This window comes from Chenopodium quinoa, unplaced genomic scaffold, assembly GCF_001683475.1.
Source record: "Chenopodium quinoa cultivar QQ74 unplaced genomic scaffold, ASM168347v1, whole genome shotgun sequence".
Classification (NCBI taxonomy): domain Eukaryota; kingdom Viridiplantae; phylum Streptophyta; class Magnoliopsida; order Caryophyllales; family Amaranthaceae; genus Chenopodium; species Chenopodium quinoa.
This window is the reverse complement of record NW_018743054.1, coordinates 121,613-137,366: the sequence shown is the minus strand read 5'-3', so window position 1 is coordinate 137,366 and position 15,754 is coordinate 121,613. Positions and strand designations below refer to the sequence as shown.

The 15,754-nt window shown below is 43.3% G+C and overlaps 1 long non-coding RNA gene across 3 annotated transcripts; it reads left to right on the top strand.

Moving 5' to 3' along the window:
* Window positions 1–11,987: 11,987 nt before the first annotated feature.
* LOC110731080 lies at window positions 11,988–15,426 on the top strand. Of its 3 annotated transcripts, none has more exons than XR_002513257.1 (4): window positions 11,988–12,224; window positions 13,623–13,846; window positions 13,958–14,065; window positions 14,748–15,426. It is a non-coding gene; the product is annotated as an uncharacterized LOC110731080 (long non-coding RNA). The 3 variants fall into 3 exon arrangements; XR_002513258.1 differs by having other exon boundaries at window positions 11,991–12,224; window positions 13,659–13,846; window positions 13,971–14,065; XR_002513256.1 differs by having other exon boundaries at window positions 11,992–12,224; window positions 13,659–13,846.
* The last annotated feature ends 328 nt before the right edge of the window (window positions 15,427–15,754 follow it).

Sequence of the window (15,754 nt, the reverse complement as noted above, 5' to 3'; positions counted from 1 at the left end):
TTTTCTGAGTTTCAATTTTCTGGATTTTGATTTCGATTTTCTGAGTTTTGATTTTCTAGGTTTTGATTTCGTATTTCTGGGTTTTGATTTTGATTTTCTGGGTTTTGATTTTCAAGGTTTTGATTTCGATTTTCTGGGTATTGATTTCGATTTTCTGAGTTGCTTTCTTCGTCTGATTTTCTGGGTTTCTACGGTGGTGGGTGGGTATAGGGGGTGGGTGGGTTAGGATTAAGGGGTTTTCTATGGTGGTGGGTAGGTCTGGGTACATGGGTGGTGGGGTGATCTGAGTTAGGGTTGGGTCTTGGTGGCTTGGGTGGTGGGGTGGTCTGGGTTAGAGGTGGGTTTGGGTGGTGGGGTGGTCTGGGTTGGAGGTGGTCTAGGTGGTGGGGTGGTCTGGGTTGGAGGTGTTAGGGCTGGTGGTGGAGGGGAAGGTTAGATTTCTGGGTTTTTAGGTTAGGGAGGGAGCTGCTGGAAAAAGGAAGGAAGGCGGTGTTGGTAGTGGTGGTGGTGAAGGTCGCGGTGGTGTTAGTGAAGGCGGTGTTAGCTGGTCTTTGCCACTTAATTACATTCTCTCTCCACCTTAATTACATGCCACAAGTTACTTAACTTTCTCTAATCTTTTCCCTTTAAATTTTGCATTGGCAACCGCGAATTGTACTTTTGTTGCAGATAATATTTAACGGAGGGAGTATTTAGAATTTAAACACCATTAAAAAAGTATTATAAATTAATTTTAATATATATGTGGAGTACAAGAATAACAGAGTATAAAATTGTGTGATTTCTTTTTAATTTGTTCAATTTATCTCAATAAGTACTTATATTTTATTAGACATTTATATTTCTAAAACTCGATTTTTTTTACTATTCCCTTGCTAAATCAAAGTAGCTTTACTAAAGTTTTGAACATTACACAGCTACACAGCATCCAACATATTTATCACCTATATGCAAATAATTATAATAAAAATAGGTGTAGCCGCGTAGAGCATAAAAGGTCACGTTTATAATTGTTCTCAAAGGGCTAGCCATTCCACGCGTTAAAATCCCTAGTATTTAGGAAAAAATACACTTTAAAACAGCCCCATCTCTCTCTCTCTCTCTCTCTCTCTCAACTCTCCATTAAAGCGCACTCAACATTTTCTTCATTGAATTGCACTTCAATCGAAGCGCCTTCTAATACTTCTATCTCCCAGGTAAGTTGTTTTTTTTTTTGTAATCATCATATCAATTTCACAATCTAGGGTTTATCAGTGCAGTAAGTTTAGGGTAATGTATTGCAAAACCCTTTAATGTTAGAGTTGAACTATGAAATTAGACTTCTTCTCCAGCCTTGGGCTTAGGGACGAGCCTGGTAGTGATGGTAAGCTCATATTATATATGATTGTGTTGTAGATGATGAATTATTGGATGTTTTGGGGGCCAATTATTCAAATTTAAGCTAAATCAAGGAATTTACTTGAAGTATATGATGCTTTGTTTTTACTTTTTGAGTTGTATTATATGATTCGTAGTCATTTCAATTGGAAAAAAAATTACACTTCTTTTGAATAAATCTTGGTGTGAGTTGCTTGGACACCTGTACTTGAGTCTAAGTTGTTGTAGATAAAATAGAAGTCTAGAACAAACAGTATAAAATATATTAAGCAAGATCGAAAAATTGATCTCACAAAAGAAAAAGAGTATGGTGTGTCGTGAAGCAAATTTACTGACTTGAAAACAAAATTCCGACGCAACCGGAGTGCTCAATTGTATTCGTCGGCACGTTCCCTTAGGTTAACAGGCCACTTACACTCAAAGGCACTTTTGGGTGGAAGGTTGGAGCCAAGTAACTTATGCCCAAATAAGAATATGTGTTTAGCTTGTGTTTGATGTATATTTTTCAAGGTGTATGAAATCAGAAAATCATCCTCCAATTTATAATGATAGAAGAAGAAGATGGAAGATCATATAGGAATCTTTTTCATCAATGAGAAAATAAAATCAAAATAATCATATAGTGTTTAAAACATCATAATCAACCTCTTAAATGGGGGGTTACAAGAAATTAAACAAGAAGAGGAATCCAAAGGAGCCGTTGGAGTCCAATGGACGAGTTCATGCCCGGTCGGGTGAGCACCCAGCCAAAAGCTGGGTTGCTCTCGCGCCCAGTCGGGCAGAGCTCGCCCGGTCGGGCAAACTGCCAACAATTTTCCAACGTCTTCTCACGCCCGGTCGGGCAAGCACCCAGCTAAAAACTGGGTTGCTCAGTTTTACGACTCTTCTCGTACCCGGTCGGGCGCCCGTATCTGACTTTTTTGAATTTCCTTTCTTTATTGCAACAATCCCCCACTAAAGGAAGGGAAGAAAAAATAACAAAAGATGAGGATAAGCAACATATTGGGCATAAGAGGAGATCAATACATAACACTTAGATATTACATAAGTAACTTGAAATCTAGTGTTTAGTGAGATGAGACAATGAATTACAAGTATAAGGGTGGACAAACCTTAAAACCCTTAGATCTTTGATCAAAGAGTGGACGGACCTTGAAACTCTAAGATTTAATACAAGACCCCCACATCACATACATCACTCCAAAATATACTTGAACTTCGCAAAGAGATGTACTTATTTATAGCCAAGCACATTCACCTTAGGTCTAGTGGAGGCTCCAGAAACCCGGCCAAAGTTTTCATAGAAGATGGTTAATCTTCACAACCACATAGGTGAGTCCTTTAGTGTGTGTCTCAATAGCACAAGGACCAATTAAGAGTTAAACAACTCATACACTAGTAGAAAAACATAAATGAGCACCACAAAATGTGCACCGATTTTTAAAAATCGGTGCCAAAAAATATAGGCGGGATTGAGGGAAAGGGGAATTTGCACTTGTTTAGGGTAAAAATTACCCTAGACACGTGGCAGCATGCCATAGGTCAACAAGGCTCCAATCCCCTGTTGACACGTGTCCTGTTGAACCCTAAATGGGGCACTGATTTCCCCCACTATAAATAGTGGGTCAGAACTCATTTATTGGGCATCCATAAATACAAACACGAATCCCGAGCAATATTAATTGCAGAATCCTCCTGTATCCGCGAGGAGTAATTACTGTTTCCGCATCTTTTTCCTCCTGTACGTTACTAACTTGATCGTCAGAGGCGGAGCTCCTACCAACCGGAGTCTTTGTGGTTTTGCAGGTATAGGCGTCGGTCGCACATACTAGGGATTGTAACTCTCCCGCAGGACACATAAAAGAATCCCGAAACATTTGGCGCCGTCTGTGGGGAGAGTACTTCCTAGATGGCTTCTGAAACTGTACCAACGGATGAAGGCAAACAACCTATGATCGAAGCTGAGGTCCACACAGACCAAGGAAGTGGTGACGACTATGAGGTCGAAACCTATATGGCCCCAGACGGGTCCTTCAGAACGAAGCACACCCGCTCCAAGGAAAGGAAGGAGCGGGGTGAGAATCAGGCTGCTCCAAGCACCCCAACCGGCAGAAGGCACTGCTCCCGTCACTCGAAACGAGCTCATGAGGTTCATGAACAGTTTCAAGGGCGAGATCAGGAGCCTCATAAAGTCCACTGGCACTAAGAAGGGTCAGTCGGCTAAAAAGCCTTCTTCCTCCAAGAAGAAAGCCCTAAAAGATCGTGTGCCTACTCCTCACCCAAAGCCCAAGGTGACGGAGGGGCTTAAGATCGATTTGCCACGGCTCCGCTTCTCAGAAGTGGAGCGAAGGAAACCTATTTGGCATACACAACCGGATGGTTCAAAAAAGACATTCTTTGATGCCCGGATGCTTATCCAGGAAAAGAGAAATCTACAACTGTCCGCTTCGGCTTCAACGTCGACCTTCCCAGACAGTCTCTGAAGTGCCTCCATAAGGCACTCGGAATCAAGCCAGGAGAGTCAGTCGTGCGATCCATCCGCACGATCTGGCCCCAAAGTGATCTAGCTGGTACAGTACGGTCCTCCGTACATGCCGTATGGATCCCCTTATTTGCAGCCAGCCCTCTTCGGGGGTCAAACGGCTCAACCTTTCCAGCCTATGGACTGGCAGCTCCGGCTGCTCAACCTGGGAGAACAACCAACAGATTTCTCCCCTGAGATAACCAAGGCGGCACAACCGACCAAGGTTAAGAACGCGTTGGTTGGTGCCTATGATGGTACCACCAACCCAGAAGATCACCTCATGGCCTACACCAACCTCATATAGCTACAGGGGTTGGACGACGCCGCATGGTGTAGATGTTTTCCGGCTACCTTGAAGGGCATAGCCCAACGATGGTTCGGCAATCTGCCAGCTGGCTGCATCAAAAACTTCAGAACTTTGGCGTACTTGTTTACGTCTAACTTCTCAATGAATATCCCTGCCAAGAAGACAAGCCTCGATCTTAGGGTCATACAGCAGGGAGAGAAGGAGGGACTTAGGTCCTATGTCAGGCGGTTTAATATGATGAGAATTCAGATTCAATGACTGTCTGACGATGTTGCCTACAGGCGGATCACCTAACCGACCTCCGAGAAACCTTCACTACCCTCAGGCGGCATAAGGTCATGCTTAATCCCAAAAAGTGTGTCTTTGGTGTTGAGTCTGGGAAATTTCTCGGATTTCTAATTGATCAAAGAGGCATAGAGGCCAATCCGGAAAAAGTGCAGGCGGTGATTGACATGAAGTCACCCCGCACTGTTCGGGAGGCCCAGAAGCTTACCGGTTGCCTGGTGGCATTAGGAAGATTCCTCAGCTGGTCAGGCGACAAGTGCCTCTACTTCTTCCAAGAAATCAGGAAGAGGTCTGGATTTGAATGGGGAGAAGAGGCTGAGGCGGCATTTTAGAGGCTGAGGCGGCATTTTAGAGGCTGAAGCAACACTTGCACTCATTGCGAAGGCTAGTGAGCCCCCTGCCATAGAAGGTTCTCTACATGTACCTAGCCGTCTCAGATCACTCCCTTAGTGTTTTTCTCCTTGCTGAAAGAGACGACAATCAGCTCCCGGTGTATTTCATCAGCCATGTCCTCAGAAATGCTGAGCTCTGGTACCCAATGATTGAAAAATTTGGGCTGGCTCTTTACGTGGCAGTCAAGCGGTTGAAGCCCTACTTTTTGGCTCATTCGGTGGTTATGTATACTGATCAGCCGCTCAAACGTCCAATGACTTCTATAGAGTCATTCGGCAGAATGATCAAGTGGTATGTTGAAATACAAGGCCTGGAGATAACTTTCGAACCTAGGCGGGCAGTGAAAGGTCAGGCGTTTGCCGACTTCATTGTCGAAATGACTAGGCCGGTACAGCCGAAAAATTCTGATAAAGTTTGGAAGTTATTTGTAGACGGAAGCTCTACTATGAACGGCTGTGGTGCAAGCTGTCATTCTCCGGAAGGGGATAAATACGATTATGAACTACGATTCAAGTTTCAAGCCTCAAACAATGAGGCGGAATATGAGGCCCTGCTAGCTGGTATACGAATATGTAAGGCGGTAGGGGCAAGAAAAGTTGATGCCTGTTCAGATTCACAATTGATCGTCAGCCAATACCATGGTGACTATGAGGCCACTCATCCAGTTATGATCAAGTATCTTCAGGCGGTCAGAGATGAAGTCGCGACACTTGAAGAATTCAATCTACGCCAAGTGCCACGGTCTGAGAACAATCAGGCGGATGCGCTATCCAAATTGGCATCATCCGCCTCCTATGATGCGCCTAGGTCAGTCTTTTGGGAAGTCATGGAAAAGAGAAGCATTGATCATGACCCCATTGGAGTTCTGGACCGAAGCTCTACCTGGATGGATCCCATCCGGGCTTACTTAACAGACGACACTCTGTCGGATATCCCTTCAGAAGCAGCTGCCCTTAAGAAACGAGCTTTGAGCTTCGTATTGCATCAAGGGGAACTCCTCCGAAGGGGTTACCTGCAGCCGTTTTTGAAATGTGTTACCCCAGAAAGGGGGAAAGAAGTGCTGGAGAATTTTCACGCGGGTTTCTGTGCATCGCATATAGGCGGCAGAACCCTAGCTAAGAGAGCCAGGCGGCAAGGCTATTTTTGGCCCACTCTTGAGGCAGACGTCATGAATTTGGTGAAGAAGTGTGACAAATGTTAGTGGTTTGGCCGGCTGATACACCGTCCGGCCACAGATCTAACCGCCATTCATAGCCCGGTTCCCTTTGTGAAGTGGGGCATGGATATTCTGGGACCATATACGCCTGCTTCAAGCGGACGCCATTACATCTTGGTTGTTGTGGATTACTTCACCAAATGGGTTGAAGCATAGGCGGTCAAAGGAATAAAGACTAAGGATGTAATTTCCTTCATCTGGAGAAACATAGTCACCCGGTTTGGGGTGCCCATGTCCATGGTCTTTGACTATGGCCCTCAGTTTGAAACGCCTGTCCTCTAGAATTGGTTAGGAGATCAATGGATCTCACATTGTTTTGCATCTGTAGGCCGGCCCCAGGCAAACGGACAAGTTGAAGCCTTCAACAAACTCATCTCAAACGGTATAAAAAAGAAAGTTGAAAGAGTTGGCGGTCTTTGGGCGGATGAGTTACCCCACGTCCTTTGGGCCATCAGAACAACTGAAAAGGGGGAAACCAGTGAAACCCCGTTCCTCATGACATACGACACTGAAGTCGTCCTCCCTATTGAGCATTACAAATCAACACTCCACATCATGCTTTATGATGAGGAGGCAAATTGGGAGGCCATGCGCCTTGCATTGGATGCGCTCCCGGAGCGAAGGGGCAATGCAGCCTTACGTCATGAGATTTACCGCCTGAGAATGAAGAGAGCCTACAACAGAAAAGTACACAACGACCCTTGAAAATTGGGGATTTTGTGCTACGAAAAATGGAGGCAACGGGTAGGGCAAATGAGCAGGGAAAGCTAACCCCAAATTGGGAGGGCCCTTACCGGATTTTTGAAGAAGTTAGAGACGACACTTACCGCCTGGAAACCCCATACGGTATGCAGCTAGCCAGAACTTGGAATGTAGACAACTTAAAAAGTTACTAATTATGAGCTTTTGTATATCCTTTGTCAATAAAGTATGTTAATGAGAACGCTTTATTTCCTACATCTTATTCTGTTTACATGCGCCACGTCTTGTGCCCTACACAAGCGGCTTATTTAATTTTAATGCATACACCATGTCTTTTGCCTAACACAAGCGGTCTACTTAATTTTTGTATACATGCTGACCCGTGCCTAGCACAGACGGTATGTTTAACTTTGCAATCAACGCCAAGTCTTGTGCCAGTCACAGGCGGCTTGCGTAACACTAAAAGACCCCCCGGTCAATTTAATACTAAATCATCTGCTCCCAAAAGACAGACATCCGGAGACGCCCATACGGGTGAAATTTCCGAAGAGAACATCTCACATACGGGTGGTACATTGTTCTAGCGATCATGACCCAGACGGGTTAAACTAGCCAAGGCTATATGATATCATACCGCCTGTATGATCCATTGTATCCAAGATAACCGACTAAGCACTGCAAACAGAGCAGCCGGTACTCCCATCATATCAAAACTACCGCATACTTCTTCAAAGGATAAAGGCGTCATATGAAATCTTGGTCCTGTCATAACCAGTTCTTCCACAAAAAGCACTACAAACGGTTATGCCATCAAGGCTAGCAAGGTCTGATCCTTGGCCTAAAGAATTGATAAACAGTCGGCATTGTAGCCGAGTGCTTAAAATTAACGCCTGTACCCTACCGGGTGTACATGGATAACCGCCTGGTATGTCGTAAATCTACCAGCCAGCTATCTAGGGGCAAACTCAGTAACCCCACCCGGTATGCGTAAAAAGTCAGGCGGCGCAATACTTGACATTTGCAATTTGCAGAAATGAAAAACACAAAGCAAAAATAAGGAAGAATCACATCAAGGCAAAACGGACACAGTCGGCGAAATATATTTCAATTAAAATTCGAAAATTAAAATTGTTATACTGTTAATCGAATCGTCATCCCGTGAAAATACAAAGAAGTACACGGCACGTAGGCCGGGAGGTAATTGCTACTCTATCTCAAGAGTCGCGCGGGTAGACGACGTCTGAGCAGCAGACGCCTGAATTTGTGCCGGCTGGGCTTGGTTGGCAACAGCTTCAGAGCCAAGAAGGTTGGCGGTTTCCGCAATTTCCACCTGATCCTCCTCTTCCTCTTCCTCGGCTGCCTCAGCCTGCATCTTCTCAATTTCTTTCTTGGCCCACTACTCATAGGGCTCTAGCGCCGGATTACCCTCCTCCTGAGCTAGAATGGCAAGATCCGCGTATCGATAGGCGAGCTCCCAGGCGGAATAGTCCGCATTCGTATGGATAAGGGAGAACGCCATTTTCATGCGGTTCTCGTAGTCTTGCTCATTCTCCTCAATGAGCCGGCTCTGTTCCGCCTGAAGGGTTGCCTCGAAGTTCTTCGTTAAGTTGGCAACATCCTTCTTCAGACGATCATTTTCCTGCTTTAGGGAGGAGTTCTCCTTCTGAGTCTGCTCCAAAGTCTGGAGAGACTTTTCGTTTTCCTTCAACTCCTTTTCAGCGTTGTCTAACGCCGCCTGAAGGTTATCAGTCTTGACCTTGGACTCATTGAGGGCTTTTTGAAGGGTCTTGATCTGGTCCGCCTGCTGCATGATTATAGATTTAGTTTCTAAGTCATGCACAATCATTGAATACTGAGCTACATTATGGGTGTCTGAGGCGTCCCGTTTGGCTCTTCTTACCTCCTCTTGTTTGCGCGCATAAGCTCTCTTCAGCCCCTCCACGCGCAGCAGTGACTGCAAAGACACAACAGGAATTAGAAAAAATACCGGATGCATGTGAGAGTTGTTTAAAGAGATGGATGCTTAAGATTAACTCAGTCAGGCTGACGATCACACGGTCAACATTGAAGACGTTGATCCTAGGGATCGCCTCCTTCTCATCCCTAGGGACGACTTTTAGCATGGCCCGGGCGTATTGTGTCACGTCCGGCAAGCGAGGAGATTTATCTGGACCAGAAACAGATGGTGAGAAAGTAGCATACGCCCCTCCAATAGATTGCCGGCTGGATGACGAGTCCTCCGGCTGGAGTTGGGAGTAAGACTTGATCCGCATGGGCAGGCCAAGAAGAGTGAGATTGAAGGGGTCATCCGTACCTTGGGTCTCCGAGGTGCCGCGTGGGCCTTTTTCAGCGGATGTACCGCCTACCGTTTGGGGTGCTAGAGGGACATCCAACCTCTTGTGAGAGAGGTCGAGCCCAAGTCCGGTGTTCTTCACCGTTTTGCCGCCGACCGTCAGCCGGTCGGCGTGTGATGTCTTCTGAGCTTTGGGGGCAGGTTCCTCCCCAGCCGGCCTTGGCCGGACCTGTTTTTGTAGAGAGTGGGGAGCTTTGCTCCTATCCTGAAACAAAATCATGGGGTTAGACGTTTTAAAGCAAAGTCAAAATTACAGAAGTCAAGGGAAGCAGGCAGTCTTACCTTTTTGGCCGCCTGGGCAGCTTTCTTCTCTACATTCTCTTTTCGAATGTCAGAGGCCTTCTTTGCAGACTTCTTGTATGATGGCAGTATGTTTGAAGCTTCAGCTGCAAAATAAAAAGAGACGCCTGATTAGAAGAAAGTGCAAAAACAAATATCTAAATGAAACAAAAAACATACATCCGGCACAAGATGGCCGGCTGAGACTCCCAAAACCTACATTTTTCAAACATGGTGCTTAACTAGCAGGCGGACAAGAACGCCTCGTCCCTCAGAAACTCATGTTTAGATACCCAATTCTTGGGTACGCTGATGAGTTCGCCGGTTGAGATGGTGGTGGTGGTGAGCTCGAAGAAACCGGACTCTATTATTGCCTCATAATCCTCATCCAGTATTTGGGGCATTTTACATTTTTGCCCAAGCAGCTCAGGTTTTCGGTTGTATGTCTGGAACTCTCTGTTCTCTTCTCTGGTTGGGGCTTTGACCAGATAAAAGCGGTTTTTCCAATTGGACCACTTTGACGGCTTGTCAAGCATCATTAATTACTTAGGGTAGGTGGTCAAAGTGTACCAGGCCCTCCAACCGCCTGGGATTCGTCTTAGGTAATGCATGTGGGCAAAAGCCTCCCAGTTGGGATTCAGGTTCTGCATCTCGCAGGCGGCAATATACCCCAGTATATTTACCCTAGAATTAGGGGTAAGTTGCCAGATGCCTAGGCCATAACCCCTGAGTATGGCCTTTATTGTGTTGTGAAGGGGGAAGCAGAGCCCTGCCAAGAGAGCCGCCTCATAGCAGCCGAAATAACCGTTTGCATTGCGCTGGTTGTCCTCCCAAGCGATGGTCCCCATCATAGGCGGTATAACTAATTTATACCCTTCCCCAAAGGGCCGTTTGAGTGTGAAATCAGCCAAGCCCTTCTACATGCTGGCTCTGTCCTTTGCAGAGAAGGTGATCATAAGAGGGTCGCCTTTATTGTTCCATGTAGGCCTCTCTTCTTCCTCGCTATCCACAAACGGCTTGAGATAGTTGCTACTACTACCGCTTCTATCAGAACCAGACCCTGAGCCGGAGCTGGAAGCGGGGTTTTGTTCACTTCTTGCTGAGGTTTTCTGATCCTCAGCCCCAGAAGTAGAGGCGGCTTCCTCACCGCCTCCAATGTAAGACTCTAGAATTCTATCACTAGGGGTGCTTGGGGTGCCTCCTAGAGATCCCCTTGTCATCTCATCTGGGACCCTCTCCTCAAGCGACAACTCTTCTGAGCCTCCGCCTTTGTAATTGGGATCCACAGCCGTCTTTCTGGTTCTAGCCATTGTGTCCTGCACAGACACAGAGACAGTCGAATTGGGAGATGAAAAAGAAAGATTCCAACGCCCATAGGCGACACCCCCAGTCTTAGACTCAGCCGTGCTAAGGGACCGGTTGGTCTCAAAACTAGGTTCCGGGTGTGGGTATAAAGGTACATCTACTTATGGTACTAATAAAGAAAAAAGCAAGAAAGAAGCACAAACGTAAATTCATGGAAAAGCTAGAAAGATCAGAGGCGGTACCTAAATAATCTGAGAAGAAGAGAAAACCGCTTGACCAGGCTTGCAAATCGTCCAGATGGCTTGCAAAGACACAGGCGTCCTCGTAGCCGGATGTGTCTTCTGAGTAGCAGCTGCAAATTTGTGAAGCTGTCCACAACACCCACAGACGGCAGAAAATTCTTTGGAAGATGCTAAATGACCGGATGTACACTCGGAAATCTTTGAAGAACTCTGCTCTCAACACCGGCTGCTCTCAAAATTCTTTGAAAAAGCTTAAGTTTGTAAATGGGAACATGGAGGAGGAGAATGCCTATTTATAGGCAATCCTCAGAAGGTGAACCGTTGTGTCCCTTCACCTTCCGCTCCTTTTTCCTCCAACAGGCAGAATTCAATTTTGAATTAAAAAAAAATGATGTAACCGTCACAGGTGCCACGTGGCACAACCACGTCAGCACCTGTGAGGGGAAAATGTTTAGGGTAAAAATTACCCTAGACACATGGCCCAATGGCCTTGCGACACGTGGCAGCATGCCATAGGTCAACAGGACTTCAATCCCTTGTTGACACGTGTCCTGTTGAACCCTAAATGGGGCACTGATATCCCCCACTATAAATAGTGAGTCAGACCTCATTTATTGGGCATCCATAAATACAAACACGAATCCCGAGCAATATTAATTGCAGAATCCTCCTGTATCCGCGAGGAGTAATTACTGTTTCCGCATCTTTTTCCTCCTGTACGTTACTGACTTGATCGTCGAAGGCGGAGCTCCTACCAACCGGAGTCTTCGTGGTTTTGTAGGTATAGGCGTCGGTCTCACATACTAGGGATTGTAACTCTCCTGCAAGACACATAAAAAAACCCTAAAACAGCATTGGTTTTAACCAAAGCGATGCGAAATGATGTTATTAGCACCAGTTCAAACCGGTGCGAATTAAAAAAAAAAAAAAGAGGGAAAGAGTAATCGCAACGGTTCAAACCAAACTGGTGCGAATTGTAATAAAAAAAGCCATTGAGCCTTCTTTCTCTTTCATTCCCCTCTTTTTTTTTCTGTTTCCTCAGCGCCGTTTTATCTTTCTCTTCTCTCTCCTCTAACAAACCCTAATCAACGACCTGCTGCTCCTTCCTTATCTTCTTTCTCTTCTTCCTCTTTCTTGTTGTCGGCACGTCGCTCGGTCCTAGCAACGGCGGTAGTGACGCAAGGAGCTGGTACAAACCTACCTCTCGTCGTTACCCCCTCCTAAAATGATTTTTCCTAAAGGTTCGTGCTTTTTTCTTCTTTTCTATTTAAATAATTTAACTATTTTGTGTTTTTTGAGTCTTTGTTTTGCTCAAATTTACAATTTCATGTTTTCGGAAACCAAGGGTTTTCTGATTTTCTATTTTAATTCAATATTACTCCATAGAAATTGTTCCTTTCTCAATTACATGCAGCACCGCAAAATACTGAATTTTTACAACATTTAATTGTCAGTATTTCTTGAAATTATGTAAATCTGTGTCAATATTGGTTTGTTGTGAGATGACTATGGTTCTTGAACTTAATTAGGAGAACTTTTGAGAATCTACTTTTGAGATGCATTATTTACCTAGAAGGCTAGAACAAGAATTGATTTTTAAAGGCTTTGGTTTAAGAGGCTATGTCTTTGCAACTTGATTTCTCTTGATTGTATGAAAAATTTGGAATACCATTTTACTGAACCCATATATATTTTTGGTACTCTGTCAAGACTAGAGGTGAGGGAAGGGAGGGAGTTCAAATTTTCCCAAATATTGAACGAAATTGGCTTTTTAAAAGGGAAAGAGAATTTTCCCACTATTAAGTTTATAAAATCCCGAAAATGAGTTTGCTAACTTTGCTTCAAATATGACTATTTCATAATTTTAATACCCATAAAATGCTTATACCCAAGTGTTAAGTTTATAACGAAGATACCTGAGGTGGAAGGAGTACTTCTTTTTTCCTCGTCTTCTTAGAAAACCTTGCATTCCCTCTTGAAGTGCTCTAGTATAGTGCCTTGAAACTAGTTAGCCTATATTACTTGATTGAAGTTGCTCTAACCCCTTGAATTTTCCACATTGGTATGATGCACACACCATCTTCTGTTTTTTCCTTGATCATACAGTTCGTAGATCTTGAGTTTGGCAATTTAGATTAATCCAGGTTGGGGAGAAATAATGCCCTTATGCCCTTTAAAGCTGGAAACGTGGAAGATCGGTTCTAAGCCGATGAAAGGGATAAACCTCAAAACCTAATGTTATGTTTGGACAGCCATGGTGGACCGTACATCTATTTTCAAGTCATAATGTTACCATGTAAAGTAGCTAGCCTGAAATCTGAGTTAAATTACCACTTTGAAATTTATGTATGATTCAAATCTCCATTATTTTTTTTTCTGCCATGCTATGGGCACCTAGGGTCTGGAAGGAGGAAGACTTTTGAAGGCTCCTTTACTTCTATATGCTTCCGGTTATTGGGAGGGGATGTGGTGAATTTGGAGACGTATGAAATAAAATAAGCTATGTTCATTCTGCTGCAGGATTCTTCTATGTAAAGAACAAAATGACTGGTTGATTTGTTTGTCAATAATATTTTTGTGTGCCTTTTATATTATTTGGCTGCTGGTATTATCTACCTCAAGTTTTCTGTTGCTACCAGATTATTGAAATCCCGATGTATTTCTGTACAATAAAGAAACAGATGGAAGCTAAGGATGATAGTGGATATAAACATGTATGGGAGATCTGTGCAGATGTGAGGTTGATTTTCAAGAATGCGATGAAATATACTAATGAAAAGAATGATCTACATGTCATGGCAAGAACCTTGTTGGCAAAGTTCTAAGAAAAGTGGCTACAATTTTTGCCTGAGTTGTGGAAAAGGTGAGATACCAGTGATCAATAAGACCATTCTTTTTGTGAGCATAGTTTGTTGTTTGTTATATAAGTTTTGTCGTATTTTATCATTCTTTCTCGTTTATAAAAAAAAGGCAGGTTGTTGTTGCAGGATAATAGACGATAAGAGGAAGCTGATGTACAGCTAAGCATGCATCTGCTCAAGAGTCTACTTATGCCAAAATGACTTGGGGTATAAGCAATGAGGTTTGTTCCATTTTTTCGGAGTGATTGGACTGTTTCATTGGAAGTCTGGAATTTTTAAAATATCTTTAGCAATTATCCAATCAGCTTGCATGTCATGCTGCATGAGATCACTGAGGTTAAGAATTTTTTTTTTTAAAAAAAAAAAAAAAAAAAAAAAAACTATGACAGTGTAACAGAAATACTTCTGAAACCACCTGGCAAACTACTTCTAATTTGATACCCAAAATACTTTCAAACTGAACAAACTAGAGATATTTCATGTAAGAAGCCTAAATTCTTTTTTGCTCCTAACCCATGTAAGCAACACTTAAAGCAAATGACCCTATAATTATCCCTCAAAGAGGTGTCTGTGTTGCAGAGGATGTCCATGCTGTTTCTAATGTCAAAATGCAAAATGACTCATGATATTCAAGTTATGAATATGACATGTCTCCTAGTTCTTTTATGGTTAGGAAATTTCTCATTCAGGATATAACCCGAACTCTCTCTTCGAACAACCATTGAATTATCTCTTTCTGTGTCTTATGTTTTTGGTTGCTTTCTTGTTGCTTACTAGCTGAAATTGACTGTAAATTCAGCTTTCACTAGAGCAAAGTGGTTTGCATTTCTGAAGTTTTTGGTTGAACATTGGTCTATATGCTCTCTGCATTTTTTAATCTGAATTTGAATCATCAAATTTCAGGAAAATGTCAACAGAAGAGGAAAGGCAGGTTGGCATAGCCCTCACGGGTCACAAGGCTATCCACTGATGATCTCAGTGGGGCACTAAAGATTGTTGTCCTAAGCAATCCTAGTTTTGTATTAAATGCGCTAAGGAGGTGGACCTCGCTATAGATGCTCAGGTAGTCTTTTTCCGGATATATTGTCTGCCCCACAGGCTAGCTTCTTGTCAGATCATTTTAGGAATGTTTTTCCATTGACATATAGAGTGAATCCACATTATGGAGGCTATAATTCTATGTAAAAGTTGCACCGCAAGCTCAAGGCAAGCCTGCAGCAAGCATGTGTGGCAACTATAGCGATAACAATGAAACAATAAACAAAAGAGAGACTGAGAGAGGTCTGCGATGCCAACTAGGCTTGCCAAGAGGTGTAAGAAGGTAGCATCTTGAATTTTTTTAACTATGTAGAATAGATGAAATAAGCTCCATATGATCTGTAACTATGTATGTAACACTCCCTTGAATATCAGAACATTTTCAAAAGGTATTATTCTCATTCTATTGCTATGAGCCTGTGACTGCTTTAAGGATGTAGTCTGAACTTTGATGTCAGTTTTAGAAGAGCTGGAAATGATTGGATTTCTTGGTAGCTGTGGGTGATTTTAGTAATGAGACAAACTATGATTTTATTTTTTTGGACGAAAATTGTAATATTACAGCCTTTTTTAATGAAAATATGTAACTTTGTATATATGTTAGTGTTTCTATATCAATTTAAGTGAAAAAAATGCAAAAAAAAAAAAAAAAAAAAAAAATTATTTTTTTGGGGCATTAAGGGCACCAGTTTTGGTTTTGAACCGGTGCCAAAAGTTTTTTTTAAATTTTTTTGGGCCCTTATTCGCACCGGTTTTGGAACAGAAGCGTTGCAAATAACACGTTATTAGCACCGGTTTTGAATCGGTGCTAAAATTTTGTTTTTTTTTTTGGCATCCCTCAATTCTACACCGGTTCAAAATCGGTGCTATAT